Genomic DNA, 16,323 nt, shown 5'->3' with positions numbered 1-16,323 from the left:
CTGCATTTCTTTGCTTTGGCCAATGTGAATGTTCCTATAAGAATGTTATTACTATATTATACAATTTACTTTTTTTCTTCTTTTTTTTTGTTTGTGCGTGTGTGTGTGTGTGTGTGTGTGTGTGAGAGAGAGAGAGAGAGAGAGAGAGAGAGAGAGAGAGAGAGAGAGAGAGAGAGAGAGAGAGAGAGAGAGAGAGAGAGAGAGAGAGAGACACCCAGGATATTATGGACAGGCAGACAGGGATGCCCATGTCTAGTGGGCTGGAATGTCAGATGGAGGACTCAGGGAACTGTGTTTACACTCTCCCAGGACACTGCCCTTCCTGAGTGAAGTGTGAACCCTCTGGCAGTGTCCTAGGAAGGTCCTGGTCTTGGTACTGTTCTCAACTGCTGACTACTTCAATGTGGCCTTCACACTGGACTCGACAGAATGTGATAGGGGCCCCGAAGAAAACCCATCCTCTGAGAAGGAAAGTTTTTACACAAGATTAAAGACACAAAGGTCTACTGAGAGAATGTTTTCAGACTGGGTCCTGCAGCTGTTGAAAAGAATAGCAGTTCCAGAGCAGATCCCCTCACTCCAGGAGCTGCACGGCCAGGGGTGTGAAAGTCAGGGCTCTTGATAGTTGAGACACAGAACCATGGAGAATGACAGTATAGTACGGATGCTGCGTCACTTGGACAGAGTGGGCTGGAAAGAAAGAGTTGGGTATGTGGAGGTTGAAGTGTCACGTTCTCTAGGAGATTGGTTAAGGTTTGATTCCCACCGAGCTCCCAGATAGGAAAGGCAGTTCCCATTTCCCTGTCCGATTAGGTCAGGGGGGAACAGTTCCAATTGTAGAGATCTGCAGAAAATAATTTACACAGTGAAAAGGTACAAGAATGGATTCAGGAAATCCAGTGCTCAAGCAAGGAATGAATTCAAACCACAAAAGCTTTCTGTTCCTAAGTTGGAGTGCAGCTCAGTGGGAGAAGACCAAAGAATGAACCACAATTTACTTTTTATGAACATTCACAGAAGCAATCTCCTCATCATCCAAAAACCCAGAATAGTCGTGCTTTTACTAAGAACTAGAATTAATAGTATTGCCTTATTAAACATTAAAAATGTATTCCTTTTTCTTTTATTGTTGTATAGTAGCCAATATTGCCAAACAAATATGAAGAAAATACAAATGATACATATTTTGTGCTTTAATCTTATTTGCTTAATTTGTCTTATTATGTTGCATGGTAGCCAATATTGCCAAACAAATATGAAAAAAATACAAATGATACAAATTTTGTGTTATAATCTTATTTGCTTAATTTGTCTTATTAGCAAGTTCCTCACATTTTGTTGTTTCTTCTTACAATATATTAATCAGAAATGTTTTTAGGGTAGCCCAGATCCGGCATTGGATCCAATTTGCTAGGATTTTATTGAGGAATTTTGCATCTGTGTTCATCAGGGATATTTGGTCTGTAGTTTTCTTTTTTGCAGCATCTTTGTGTGCTTTTGGTATCAGGATAATGTTAGCTTCATAAAAACTATTTTGGAATGTTTTTGTTTCTTCAATTTCCTGGAAAAGCCTATAGAAGATTGGTAATAGGTCCTATTAAAATGTTTGAAAGAGGGGCCAGACAGATAGCACAGTGATAGGACGTTTGTCTTGCAAGTAGACCCAGGACCAATGGTGGTTCGAATCCTGGCATCCCATATGGTCCCCCGTGCCTGCCAGGAGTGATTTCTGAGCACAGAGGCAGGAGTAACCCCTGAGCGCTGCTGGGTGTAAACCCCCCCCCAAAAAAAAATAAAGGCTTAAAGAATTCTTTAGTGAATCCATCCGGCCTGGGCTTATTTTTTGTTTTGTTTAGGGGAAGACTCTTGATAACCATTTTAATTTCCTCAATAGTGATGGGTCTGTATAGATATACAAGATTTTTCTGGTTTAACCATGGAATATTGTAAGAATCTAAGAATTTATCAATTTTTTTTAGGTTCTCATGAAAAAACCTGCTCCACATTACTAATCATCAGGGAGATGCAAATCAAAACAACAAATAAGATACTATCTCACACCACAGATATTGGCACACATCACAAAGAACAGGAACAATCAGTGCTGGAGATGATGTGGGGAGGAAGAAACTCTCATTCACTGCTGGTGGGAATGACAGCCTTATAAAAAACAAGATGGAGATTCATCAAAAATATAGACATTGGGACCTGAGTGGTAGCACAGTACCGGGGCATTTGCCTTGCACACGGCTGACCAGGACAGGTGTGGTTCAATCCCCGGCATCCCATATGGTCCCCAGAGCCAGGAGTAATTTCTGAGCACATAGCCAAAATAACCACTGAGCACCGCCTGGTGTGCCCCCCCAAAAAAACCAAACAGAAAACAAAAACAAAAACAAAACTAGAAATTGAGCTCCTATATGATCCAGTTATACCATTCCTAGATATATACCCTAGGAACATTAAAACACAATACAAAAATGCCTTCTTCATACCTATATTCATTGCAGCACTATTTATAATAGTCAGAATCTGGAAACAACCCAGATGCTCAACAACAGATGAATGGCTAAAAAAACTGGTACATATACATACTGAAATACTATGCAGCTGTCAGGAAAAATGAAGTCATGAAATTTTCCTATATATTAATGGACAAAGAAAATATTATCGTAGTGAAATGAGTCAGAGGAGAATAGAATAGTCTCACCCATCTGTGGGATTTAAGAAAAATAAAAAAGTATGTTTATACTATCCAGAGACAATAGAGATGAGGTTTGAAAGGACCAGCACATGACATGAAGCTTACCACAAAGATTGGTGAGTGTAGTTAGAGAAATAACTACACTAACAACTATTATGACAATGGTAGTGAGTGATAGAAATAGAATGCCTGTCTTGAAGACAGGCAAGGTGTGGGGAGGAAAAAGATGGGGACATTGGTGGTGGAAAGGTTGCACTGGTGAATAGGGGTATATTTTTTTTTTTTTTTTTGCTTTTTGGGCCACACCTTGTGACACTCAGGGGTTATTCCTGGCTATGCACTCAGAAATTGCTCCTGGCTCAGGGGACAATATGGGATGCCGGGGGATGGAATCTCGGTCTGTCTTAGATCAGCCATGTGCAAAGCAAATGACTTACCACTGCACCACCGCTCAGGCCCCTGAATCTTAAAATTTAAACATGAATAGTTCATTATTGGCATAAAGATAGACATGTAAATGAATGAAATATATTTGACAGTTCAGAAATAAATTTTTATAATTAGGTTCCATTCAACAAACATGCTAAGACAGTTCAATAGGTAAAACTTTTTCAACAAATAAATGGCACTGAGAAAATGGAATTTACTCATTTGGAGAAAATGATATATCAAAATGTAAAACAATATATGTTTTAATGTATATATGTATATATAAATTTATATTTATGTAAATATAATAATATATATTATATATAAGTATGTAATATATAATAATAAATGTATCATTGTTAATTTGCATGCTTCTATAAAAATATTTGCACATGTAATATAAAAACTTATAGTGGATTTATTCATGCATAGAAGCGCTAACTTGACTTAAAATTTTTCAAGATTTTGGATTAGGCAACTTAAATATGACATCTAAAGAATTAGTATTAAAATAAACTTATCAGAACTTGTAATGCACAATGGTCTCAATAAAAATAATATAAAAATGAACTTATCAAAAAATTCCATTAAGAAAATTTAAAAAATAATTTCTATTAAATTTTAAAAAATTAATATCTTTATTTAACACCTTGATTACAAATATGATTGTAGATGGGTTTCAGTTATCTAAAGAACACCCCCCTTCACTGGTGCAACATTCCCACCACCAATGTCCCAAATCTCCCTCCTCCACACCCCATCTCGACCTGTACTCAAGACAGGCTTTTCCACTTCCTTCATTCATTCACATTGTTATGATAGTTTTCAGTGTAGTCTCTAACTGTAGTCATCACTCTTTGTGGTGAGCTACATGTCGTGAGCTGGACCTTCCAGTTCTCCTCTCTTTGTCTCTGAGGATTATTGCAAAAATGTCTTTTATTTGAAGTCATGAAATTTTCCTATACATGGATGTATATAATCTACTATGCTGAGTGAAATAAGTCAGAGGGAGAAAGATAGACACAAAATAGTCTCACTCATCTATGGGTTTTAAGAAAAAGTAATTTTAATGAAATAAAATATTTTCTATTAAACATCTGGTAAGGGCCTTGTTAAAAATATAAAATAATAATTAAGTTTTTATAACTCAATAAGAAGACAAATAATTTAATTTAAAAACTGAAAAATATTTGAATCTTCATATCACCAAAGAAGATGCAAAGGCTAATAACTATATGTACAATTGCAAAGCATCATTGTTAAATACAAATTCGAATTCTAATATCTTGTCATTTTGTACCTGCTAGAAAGACTTTAATCAAAATGAAAGATAATGATAAATACTGTGAAAGATCTGAAAGAGTGAAAATGCTCTTAAATTATTAATAGGATATAAAATAGTGCAACCACTTATAAAATAGATAAACCTCAAAATATTAAGTTGAATATTACTATATGAAGTCAGCGATTCCATTTCTAGCTATACACACAAGAGAAGTAAAAAAAATACATCACAATAGAGCCTGTACAAAAATATATAGGACAGTATTATTCAAAGTTGCCAGAAGTATAAATACCCCAAATATTCACAAAATAATATAGAGCAATCCATATAAGTAATATAATTTGATCAATAAAATGGGGTAAATTTTTGATAAGAACTATAATATGGATGAGCCTTAAGACTTAATTGATAGAAAGCGGACAAAAAAGAGCACATATTGTATTATTTCATTTTAATGAAATGCACAAAAAGGTTCTTTCATGAAAACATAAAGGAAACTAGTGGTAACTGGGGGCTGAGTGTGGGAAGGGAGATGAATCATAAATGGCACAAGAAATCTTATTAGAATGATATAATGTACAAATGACAAATTATGGTGGTGCCTACACAACTCAGTTAACTTTATAAAAATCATTAAGTTGTAAACACATGAACTTTATGATGTATAAAATGTATATTAAATAAAGTTAATTAGAGGTTCCAACAGCCATTGTAGAGGTAGGCATCTCAAGTAGGAGCATTTGACTATTGGCTTCAATATCATATGGCCTTAAAGAGAAAAATCTGGAGGGTGAAAGCTTGTAGAGTAAACCCTGAGTGACATGTTTATTCCCATTGAAAGTGCAGTTGGCATAGTACAGTGGTGCTCAGCTTAGTGGAGTTGTATTATTTGAACCACTATGTTTCTAAGCCTCACATGACATCTATATAAACAAACTCCCCCTAAACCAGACCATTAAATCAATATAGAAGTTGCTCCCCCACCCATGGCAAAGAATGAATAATCAATATGTCAGACCACATTTATTTCAAGGGAAGAAAATCAGTATGACATGAAAGAAATGAATGATTATACTTGAATATTAAAGGTTTTCTGTCTCCAGTTATTTTGATGTTACTTCATATCTTTATGCAAATAAGAAAACATTTATTTTATTCCAACAACTTAAGTTTTAGCAAGGATGTTGCTGGGGTCATTTTAACATATTCTGGAGATATCAGGAAGTATTTCATCTTTGCTACTTTATAAGAACTTTGAATATATAGAAACTTTTTTAAAAGGTTCAAATTAAATGTTTACATTAAACGAGCAATAGTAAAAGAATATATCAAAATTAAGCATACAATATTAAGGCATCTTATACTTGTCATGCCTTGTTCACTGTGCTACAGCAAGTTTCTGACTGCCATTGATATTATAAAAAATAACTTAAAATAATAACTATCTTGATCAAATATATGCCTATTTTTGAGGACTGTCTTGTAATTCCAGAAAAATGATTAGGCATAACTATTCTTGCATTTCTGACCATTGGCTAAAGATTTGGGTATAACAAATGCTTATATAATTTGGTGACATATTTTATGGTTATACTTATGTTCTGCCATAATAAATTATTAATGATTAATTTTATTAATTTTCTCATTGATTTAACAAGTAATTCAGTTATATATGCTGAACAGCCATATTACTCAGTGTAGTGGTAAGTGCTAAATTACAAAGGCAAAGGAGTTAGTCTTTACCTTTTATTTTTCTGGAGGACAAAGACAGAAATAAAATACAATGCAATAATCTGACACCAAATAATCTTTTAGATTTTTAATTATTAAAAGAAGTGTGATTTGCAAAGTTATTGATAGTAGACTTTTAGACATATAATGCTCTAGAACCAATCCCATCATCACCAGTGTCAACTCTCCACCAGTGGTGTCTCATGTTCCTTGCTTCCTCGACCAACCAATTCGCCACTTCTTGGACCTCTCTAGTACCATCCAACCTGCCTCCTCTTGGAGACAATATAATCTAAGGAGTCTATGGAGTAACTTCTAACACAATTTAAGGACAGGGAATGCAAGCTGTGGTCTGGTAATCTAGTTAGGCAAATGACAAAGAATAGGATAGGGGAAAAATAAATAATAAAATTCCATTTCAAGGTATCTTAGAATCTATAAAAAACTTAAAAGTTTTGATATCAGACCAGCTAGAGGAATAATTACTTAGTTACTATCTAGTTCTGTCACCAAGACCAAGCTCTATCTTACAGTTCTTTCGCAAAAATGAACTAAGGACATATTATCACAGTGATATTGGTAAGACTCGGTCTGAAATGGCTGGTGAAGATCCTGACAAATAATTCATACCAAAAAAATTAAAGTTATTGCTGTTACAGGACAAAAAAATAAGGCAGTCTCTCAATGTAGCATTAGAGCTCTTACTTGTTGAGGAGGTGAGGGATCCTACCCGGCACTGCTGCCTTGTAGTGGGGGATTCTCTGAACTGTCAAGAGGTGGGGGAAGAGGGACATGTGATGTTAGTATCTAACCCAGAGTCTCAGATATGCAAGACTACACATGTCTGCTATAACCACTGTAGGATGTGAGTTTATTTGAAGAGGTTAGTAGCTGTAACATTTGAGTAATTCATAACTATTGGAAACATTTTCCATCATTTCTCATTTACACACCTTACGAGATTTACCATTGCTTATAAAATGAAATCTACATTCTTAAACACTGTATTAACGTCTATTTTAATTATAGACTTCAACAGCTCCTATTTGCTTCTGTGTTTCTGATTTGTAGCAGTATTTATTGTCCAACAGAAATTACTTTATCTGTTAAATAATATCCCAACTGCAGCACTTCTTTTATTGTTACTGATACATTATGATGCTGCCCCAATGCTATATCCAAGACACCAGTGTCTAGGAGTTATAGAGAAACATTGCATATGAATGGCTTGAGCCTGGGCAGTCATGCCTCAGCTTGCTCTGAAAAATGCTTTCTGCATGTTTGGTGTGCTCTAAAAATCCACCGGTTTTAATTGCAAAATTTAGTGGGTGTTAGAATGTTCCTATTTGTTCAGTATCACTTGATGCATACTTGGATTGTCTCCACATTTTTGCTATTATAAATAATCCTAAGAAAAACATTCATGGACCAATCTTTGTGTGGCTATATACTTTCACTTAGATATCAAGGATTAAAATTGCTAATTCATATGGAAACTCTAGCTTTAACAATTGAAGAAACTTTCATAGTTTTCTAATACATTTATTTCATATTACATGTGCAATTAATACCAGTACTTTTTTTCTATTTTTGTTTCGTTTTATTTTGGGGGTCACACCTGGCAGCTCTCAGGGGGTTACTCCTGGCTCTGCACTCAGAAATCACTTGGGAGCAGACTCAGGGGGACCATAGGGGATGCTGGGGATGGAATTTAGGTTGGCTGTGTGCAAGGCAAATGCCCCACCCTCTATGCTCCCCACACACAACTCAATTTTAAAACATATCCATTGCTGCCCATTTGCAGTTACTCTCAACTCCTCCTGTTTCTCTTCGCCCATTCATATATAGCTCCTGATTTCCTGCTTACAGATTTGCTTGTTCTGAACTTAGCTCTAAGTGAAATCATACAGTATCTTTTTATGTTCAGATTCTTTTTCTTATTATTATTAATACTTGGTTTTTGCAGATAAACAATGTTGTAGCATGCAATAACATTTTTATGCAGAACAGTAGTCATTGTGTGAATAAAGCAATTTTGACGTTTTTTATCAGCTGACATTGGTTTTCCTTTCAGACTAATAATAATGTGCCAAATGTTTTATGGGCATATATTTTAACTTCTCTTGAGTAGATTAGCATAAATAGAACTGCTGGATTTTATGGTGTCTGGTGGATTAACACTTTAAGAAATTAAGTTTTCAAAAGATTTTCACTAATTTTTATTCAAAACTTGAGGGTTCTACATTCTCCCTTATACCAACATTTGTATTATTATCTGTAATTTTAATTTAAATACTTATTAGTGTGTATTTGTTAACTATGAATACAAATTATTTCAGATGCTACATATAGATTTAGATAAAAAGCAAATTAACAATTTTACCAAACACATTTTAACTGCTATGAATTTATGCCTACCTTTGCGATTTTTTCTTAAATAGCACTTTTTAAAAATCAAATTGTGATAATAATGAATATTAACATACATTTCTGACCTCTTATGCTGAGAACTATATTAATTTCTTTACTTGTTAACTATGTCCTCAAAAAAATCTATGAGGGAGATAATAGCATTATCTTTATCATTTTATAGATGAGAGTAATTGAGGCGAAAAAGCTTATGAATTTCTTTAGGTTAACATTGACATAGTATATGAGTCCAACCTCAAGCTCAGGTCTGGTAACTCTCCACATGCTACAAACTACTAAACTCAAGGGAGTAAATAAAAATATATGAAAGTTCCTGCTTTAATAAAATATATAACTAGTATTCTTAACTTTTCACTGTTAGTAAAAACTTAATATAATGTTACTAGGAAATAATATATAGCAAATGTTGATTGAATACCTCTAAACTGCACTGTAACAAAATGGCAAACATTTCTCTTAGCTAGGACATTATCTTAAAATAGAAATTACTTTCTCTATTTTTAGAGAAACAAAAGAGAAGCTCAGCAAGTCTAATAATCTTCCCCAGGGTCAAAGGTAGAAAGAAAATTATTGATAAGGTCTCACCATTTCTTACTCCCAAACTGTTTCTTTTTCTATTGTTGTCTAGTATACCTATATGTTAAAACGTTTGAGTAGCTGCAGTTATCTGAGTTATATTATTTAAAATTTAAAAATTATAAACTTAGGGGCTGGAGAGATAGCATGGAAGTAAAGCATTTGCTTTTCATGCAGAAGGTCATTGGTTCGAATCCCAGCATCCAATATGGTCCCCTGAGCCTGCCAGGAGCGATTTCTAAGCATAGAGCAAGAAGTAACCTCTGAGTGCTGCCAGGTGTGACCCAAAACCAAAAAAAAAAAAAAATTATAAACTTATTTATACCTTTAGGGAGACTGATTTTATTTAATTGGTCATGCAACACATTTATCTTCAAGTTGAAATTATCATTTGTCTATGAAAATAGTTATAAGTTTAGAGTATTATTGCTATATTTTTCAAGAAAAGTAACTTCTTTCTTTTTTCCCTAAGAGATAGCAACTGCCCATTGTCATCCTGTTTTCATCCCTTATCTGCCCTCTACTCCTTTCCCTCCTTTGATTTTTTCCCTCTGTCTTTCACTCACTCAACTCCCTTAATCTGCCTACAGCCCTCTTCACCTTTTCCAATATTATCATCATTTTCCTAAAATCTCTAAAGAACATTAAGCCCATATAAGTATATATACACACTTACGTTTGATTTGCAATACCTATTTACTTCTTAAATTATAATCTTATTTGTTATTTACCTTACTGTTAATTTGTCAATTTATCTTGACTATGAATAAATGTTCTTCATAACTTCAGTGTCTACTTCAATATCTTGAACTAAATTAACACTTTAACTCCACCTTTCATTACATCTATTTTGCCATCTTCAGTGGACCATCATGTAGTTTGCTTGGATGTTATTATTATTCATTTTTATGTTTTTCAGTTTCTTTTGGGGGGATGCCTGGCTGTGCTCAGGGTTTATTTCTGATTCTGTGCTCAGAGATCACTTCTGGAGATGCTTGGGGACCATATGGGGTGTCAGTGATCAAACCCACGTTGGCTTCATGCAAAGCAAACATACTACCCACTGTACTATTGCTGAAACCCTGCTCAGCCCAATTTTTAAATAAGTTCTCCATAAAATAACTGATACACTGGAAGGGTTCTAAAAATTGTTCAGATCTTAATTGTATAACAATGGCTAGATGAGTCCGCAGCTCAGATCACATTGGCAATATTTCTAGATTCTCATCACAAAATCATATCAACTTTTTGGATTTAATCACGATCATATTTAAATCTCTTTAAGTACTACTCTCTTCCAAATGCTTCTTCCCAGATGTGCTGCATTATTAATGGAATAGAATTAAATATAGGGGTTTTAAAATGAACTTGCTTCCAAATATATTAGACTTCATTTTCCCCTTTTGACATTTTTTATTTCTTGATATTGCTATTTTCCACAAGTTCTTTTCCTCATTACTTTATCTTATCTTGTGTTCATTTTATCTGTCCAATTAATACCTCCCACAATTTAATTGATGCTCTGATTATGATACTTCTAATGTCTCTAGTTAAGACTCTAACATGTGACTTAATTCTGATCTTTCAGCATGTCCCTGAATGACTCCTTCACTCCTTCTAGGTAAATAAACTATTTGTCATGATCACATATTTTCCTTTAGTCCTTTTATTTTCTGACAAGAGCTCCAATCACATTCCAAACCACTGTCATCATTTATTTTCTTACTGTTCTGAAGGAATTTTCAAGTTAATATAGTCCATCAAATTATTTACTCTAATTTTCTTTTTGTATGTTGAATGATTTTAGAAAAAAGTACTGGCTACTTTTGACATTTCACTAGTTTGCATGTGGAAAGGGAAATGGTAAAAGAGAAAGAAAAAATAAAATCTAATGGTAGAAAAAAATTCAAAGTACAAAAGCTGCATGAGAGAACTCTTTAGCTGACATTATTTATTCTGAGAAAAAAATTAACAGAATGACCTAGTTATTTGTTCGACAAAAGATTTTAGAATAAATAGTATCTATGTACTGTAAATAATTCTGTGAAAGATTTGTAATGCATTTTGGTCACAATAAAAATTTATTAAAAAAAAGAATATATAGTATCATAAGACTGTTTTCTTGTATTTGCTTTGATATTCATTATCATTTGAAAGGTATTCAAAGAATATTCAAAATCCTCTACTGACTTTTCCTTGTTCTCTTGGATTTTGGCTCCAGTGTGAATACTCTTAGAACAGCTATTTCTCTTTTTTCTCAAGTAGAATTATATTTTTTCCATTACATTTTAAGTAAAATATTGCACACAAATGGAACAAGCCACATTATGACAGTAGTTTGTTTTATCTGGGTCATCTTTCTTAATTTGTCTTCTCTTAGGTCAGAACTATTGAGTAGAAAAAAAACGAAAATTTCATAACATTTAGATTTCAACATTAATAAGTAAATGAGAGATAGTGACTGAAGATATTAACTTAGGAACTATTGAGAAGCCCTAATCCCCTCCTTATTTATTATACAGCACACAGTACATGGAAAAACCAAGATATATTCTGAACTTATAACATGTATGACAGATACCTTGTTCACTGGTTTTTATATAGCACCTATAAAATAAGATCTAGTCTCTCTCATTTCACAAATAAAAAAGTTGAGCCTCAAAGAACTTAAGTTATTAAGTAAAGGTTTTAAGGATGGAGAGACTGGCACTAGTAGGTAAAAAGCTGAAATTTTGTTGCCACTCAGGTGCATACAAAACAGAGTCCATAAAGAAGTATGGCCATAAAGTCCATAAGGATATCCATGCCAAACGTTCAATAATAATGAGATTGAAAAAGCTAGCTCTCAAGACCCAGTTAATGTCCTAAAAAAAGATGGTGAATAAAGTTAAGAACAGTTTTACTAATGAGGATTTATTTTACTAATGAGGAGATAGTAAATCATGGAGAAGAATTCAGATTCAGAATGGCCTGTGTTTCCTGAGGGCTGCTTTGATATACTGTGAGGTCTAGATTTTGCCTCTGGCTATACAATTCTGAATGCTGTTTTTCTCAAGCACTTGCTCAAAGTCTAAACTTTGAAAATGAATCTTTGGTCACTGATTTCTATGACAAGCTTATTTTTCTTTTAGTTACCTCTAAAAAGAGTTCAAAACTCTCTGCAACCTAAGAATATTGAGACTGGAGTCTATTCAATGCACAGGAGCTGTGATATTGGTAAATGAAGGGCTGTAGATAAATGTGAAGGCCCCTTGGAGAGAACATTTTCTTCATAGTAAGTATTTGACTTAAAATATTCATTGGGACAATGTAATCATACTTGCTAAATAAGATCATTAAATTCACTGCCGATAGCAACAGCACTGGACATCACTGTTAAATCTTTATGTACCAGTTTCATTGTAAGACGCTTTCGATGCCATAGTTTCTCCTTTACTTTGCTCCTTCTAATACAAAATTTCAAAGACAAGTTAATATTACCAATTTGTAAAATCACTTCAGTATGACCTAGAGAATACATGGGGATGTGAATGAAGTTAGTATACACTTTTTTGTACTTGGTCTTTTGGAATGGAAATTCTTTGAGAGTAGAAACTGAAGTTTCAGAAGGTCATGTGCAGAGTTAAATCTAATAAAGCTTGGGGCATGTAGTATAGTAATAGTATTTCCATGAAAAGTTATCAGATATTTCTTTTTTATTATTTTATGCCAGTTTGGAGACATTTAGTAAAAGGATATATGATGACAACTTGGAGAGCTCAGAAGAAGACAATAAAAAATGAATGAATAATTAGAGGGAAAGGGATTCAGTTGTATGCTGGCTAAACAAAAATAAAGGAAGAGAATGCCTGTGATAAATGAAAGGTGTATATATATCAAACAGCAAATTGCTTCGTTGTTGATACGATTTTAGACAGCTACCACCAGTGGAGCCATATATATTGGGTTAACTTAGCTTTCTTTTGCCCTCTGTGCAATGGAATTCCCTTGTTTCAACTCAAATCGAATTGTTCTATAAGGACTCATTTAGTGCAGTTGGTAAGTGTCTGTCCGTGACTAAGGCCAAACTTCTGAACATATTACTGAATTCTTGGCTCCTGTACCAGCCTTACACACCTGCCTTAACCATAGCTGTCCTTCACCTTGAAATGTTGCCTGCAGAAATCAGAGATCTATTGAAATTTTTGAAACTATACACCATCATAAAACTTTGTGCATAAAGTTTCAGCAGCTTTTAATGTCCTGTTCAATCCTTTTTCACTTTGTCCAACTTTATTTTTTGATACCAAAGGCATGTTTTTTTCTTAATGGTCACTGTATAATCAATCTGTTTTATCTCAATAATTTATTCTCAAGGCTACTAATCTAAAATGAACAAAGAAACCATCGCTATTTAGTTGAATTGAAGTTTTCACAATCAATTTCTCAATAAAATTTTTTGATTCTCGAATTTTGGGGTATAAAGTCTTATACCTATTTTTATCATTTGTTTTGAACATTTTATTAAATGTGCCTTTCTCCCTGGTAATTATCAGATATTTTTCACATGTAAGAAATATAGTAATATAATATTCCTTCTTATGAAAAACAATTACTAACTCATAAATATTAATATTATTTTACTTTTGCCATGTATGCTTCTTCCAAGAGCTCTGATCAAATGCAGAGTATGCTTTCTGATGTTAGGCCAGGGAAAATGGCTCTGTCTCTGCAATACTAACAGTTGAATATTTAGTATATACAAAGTGGGCAGCATATAATTTTATTTAGTGTGCCAAATTATATATCATTCATCATTCTTGATTCATATTTGTATAATTTAAGTACAGTTTAAATATAAAATTTTACATAAGGCACGTTTAATGGATTTAGGGGTGTTAGAGTGACAGATCAATAGTCAGGAGCACATGTGTTGCAAGTTCCATTCCTAGTACTCGTTAGCCCCTGAGTATTGAAAGATATGGCCCTTATGCCCTTCAACATTACAAGGGCTGAGAAATAATGCATTGCTATGCCCTAGCATTAGTCCATCTGGCTTTGTTGGCTGAATATTGCCAGGAGTAGCCCCCAGGCTTCTTGAGCACTGTTTGGGGGTTCCAACATTTTTATAAAATGGATTTAGCATCCTTTATGTAAGAACGCATACAGATATTGTACCTTTAGTCAATGACCAAGAATTTCCATAAAGATGAATTTAGGCCAATAACTGGAATCTGCTATAGTACATCATAATAATCAGAGCTTTAAATGCAATAATGTTTAGGAATTGAGCTGGCACCAGGGAGGCTAAGTTCGCAAGTCAATATTTGAAAATTAGAGCTGTTGTGTGAAATGAAGTGCTAACCTGGAGTGCTGCCAAGTGCTGAAAGCCCACATTCAGGAGCTGTGACTAAGAAAATATTGAGTTTCCAAACCCAGCCAAGGAGGGAATACTAAGAAGAGTGTGTGTCTTTTCATCCTATCTTGTTCGGGCCCTATCTCTGGACTCAATCCTCTAAGCATTTTTGTGATTTTATTCACTCCCTCCCTTTTTGTCCAAAGAAGTTCAGACTTCTTTATTTCCTTTGAGTAAACTGAGATTTACTGTCTGTAGTTCTTTGAATTTAAGAAATAACAGAGTCACAATGAATGCTGTATTGGGGGGATGCTTCACTTTTTGTGTCAAATTGACTATGATAAACATTTTCTCATTGTACAAAATGCAGAAACATATTGAAAATAGTTAAGATTGTTAAAAAAATTTAACATGTTAAAATTCCAAGTTGGGAAAGCCTTAATGGCAGGGCCAAAAAAAAAATTTTATATATATATATATATATATATATATATATATATATATATATATATATATATATATAAATTGTAGAACATATCAGACACATTCAAATTAACTTTAAAGTCATTAAATATGTGAAAGTTTTCACTTTCATCTGTCATCAAATATAAATCTATATATTTATATCTTTATCTACACACTTTTTGGATCACAGCTAGCAGCCCTCAGGGCTTACTCTTTGTTCCATATTCAGCAATTACTTTGGCAGTGCTAGGGTGGTGGGGACAGAACCTAAGTGGACAATATGCAAGGCAAGCACTCTACCCATATTGTACTATCTCTCCAGACCTTCATTTGTTCCAAATCTTAGGTATTTCTCTTTAACATCTTTATCTCGGGGCCAGAGAAAAAGCACAGTGGTATGGCATTTGCCTTGCATGCAGAAGGACGGCGGTTCGAATCCCAGCATCCCATATGGTCCCCCATGCCTGCCAGGAGCAATTTCTGAGTGCAGAGACAGAAATAACCTTGAGCACCGCTGGATGTGATCCACACCCCCCCCCCCCAGGAAAAAAAAAAAAACTGTTCTCCTTTTCTCCTTGGGGCTGGAGCAGTGGCACAGCAGTAGGGACTTTGCACGGGGCTGTCCTAGGACGGACCGTGGTTCAATCCCCCGGTGTCCCATATGGTCCTCCAAGCCAGGAGAGATTTCTGAGTTCATAGCCAAAAGAAACCCCTGAGCATCACTGGGTGTGGCCCAAAAACCAAAAAAAAAAAAAAACTTTTTCTCCTTAAAACCATTATATATTTCTCACAGAAATACTACAGATATATAGATTGCAACTTTTCTTGAGAAAGAAAAGACTAATATTGTTTCAATAAGAATTAAACCAGGAAAACAGAGTCCATGTAAGGCAAGTCAATAGATGCAATTGTTTAAGTGGAAATTGAAATAGAGGTACTGGAAAAACCAAAGCCAGAAAGGCAACTGAGACAACCCAGATAATCACTACAACAACAACAACAATAACAACAAAAATATATAACCCCAAAGACTGAAAAATAGGGTAATAAAATATGAGCATATTTCAGACTGTGTAAGGAATTTAACCATTAGCTACCTCAGTGGGAATTTAAAGCAAGAGTTTATCCTACAGGAGATGGTGAAAAATAAAGTAGGTTATGAGACATTGTCTCTGTCAGAGACACAAACAAAACTCAAGAGGGAATGAGGATGGAAGTCAGGAAGCTACTTCTCTTTTTGTCATGTCCATTCTAGTATCTTGCATGGCCAAACCTGAAACAAAGCCAGAGCAAGGTACCCTGGTGAATGGAGTTTTCAGGACTGAGTCCCCTAAAATACAGATTCAACAACAAAGGTTAATTAAAACA

General features: G+C 34.3%; 1 pseudogene; it reads right to left on the bottom strand.

Moving 5' to 3' along the window:
* Positions 1-7,212: 7,212 nt before the first annotated feature.
* Positions 7,213-7,470, bottom strand: LOC126017225 (uncharacterized; annotated as a pseudogene).
* Positions 7,471-16,323: the final 8,853 nt, after the last annotated feature.

This window comes from Suncus etruscus, chromosome 8 (assembly GCF_024139225.1).
Source record: "Suncus etruscus isolate mSunEtr1 chromosome 8, mSunEtr1.pri.cur, whole genome shotgun sequence".
Lineage (NCBI taxonomy): Eukaryota > Metazoa > Chordata > Mammalia > Eulipotyphla > Soricidae > Suncus > Suncus etruscus.
Note: the sequence above shows the minus strand (reverse complement) of the source record. Positions and strands in the feature narration are given on the sequence as shown.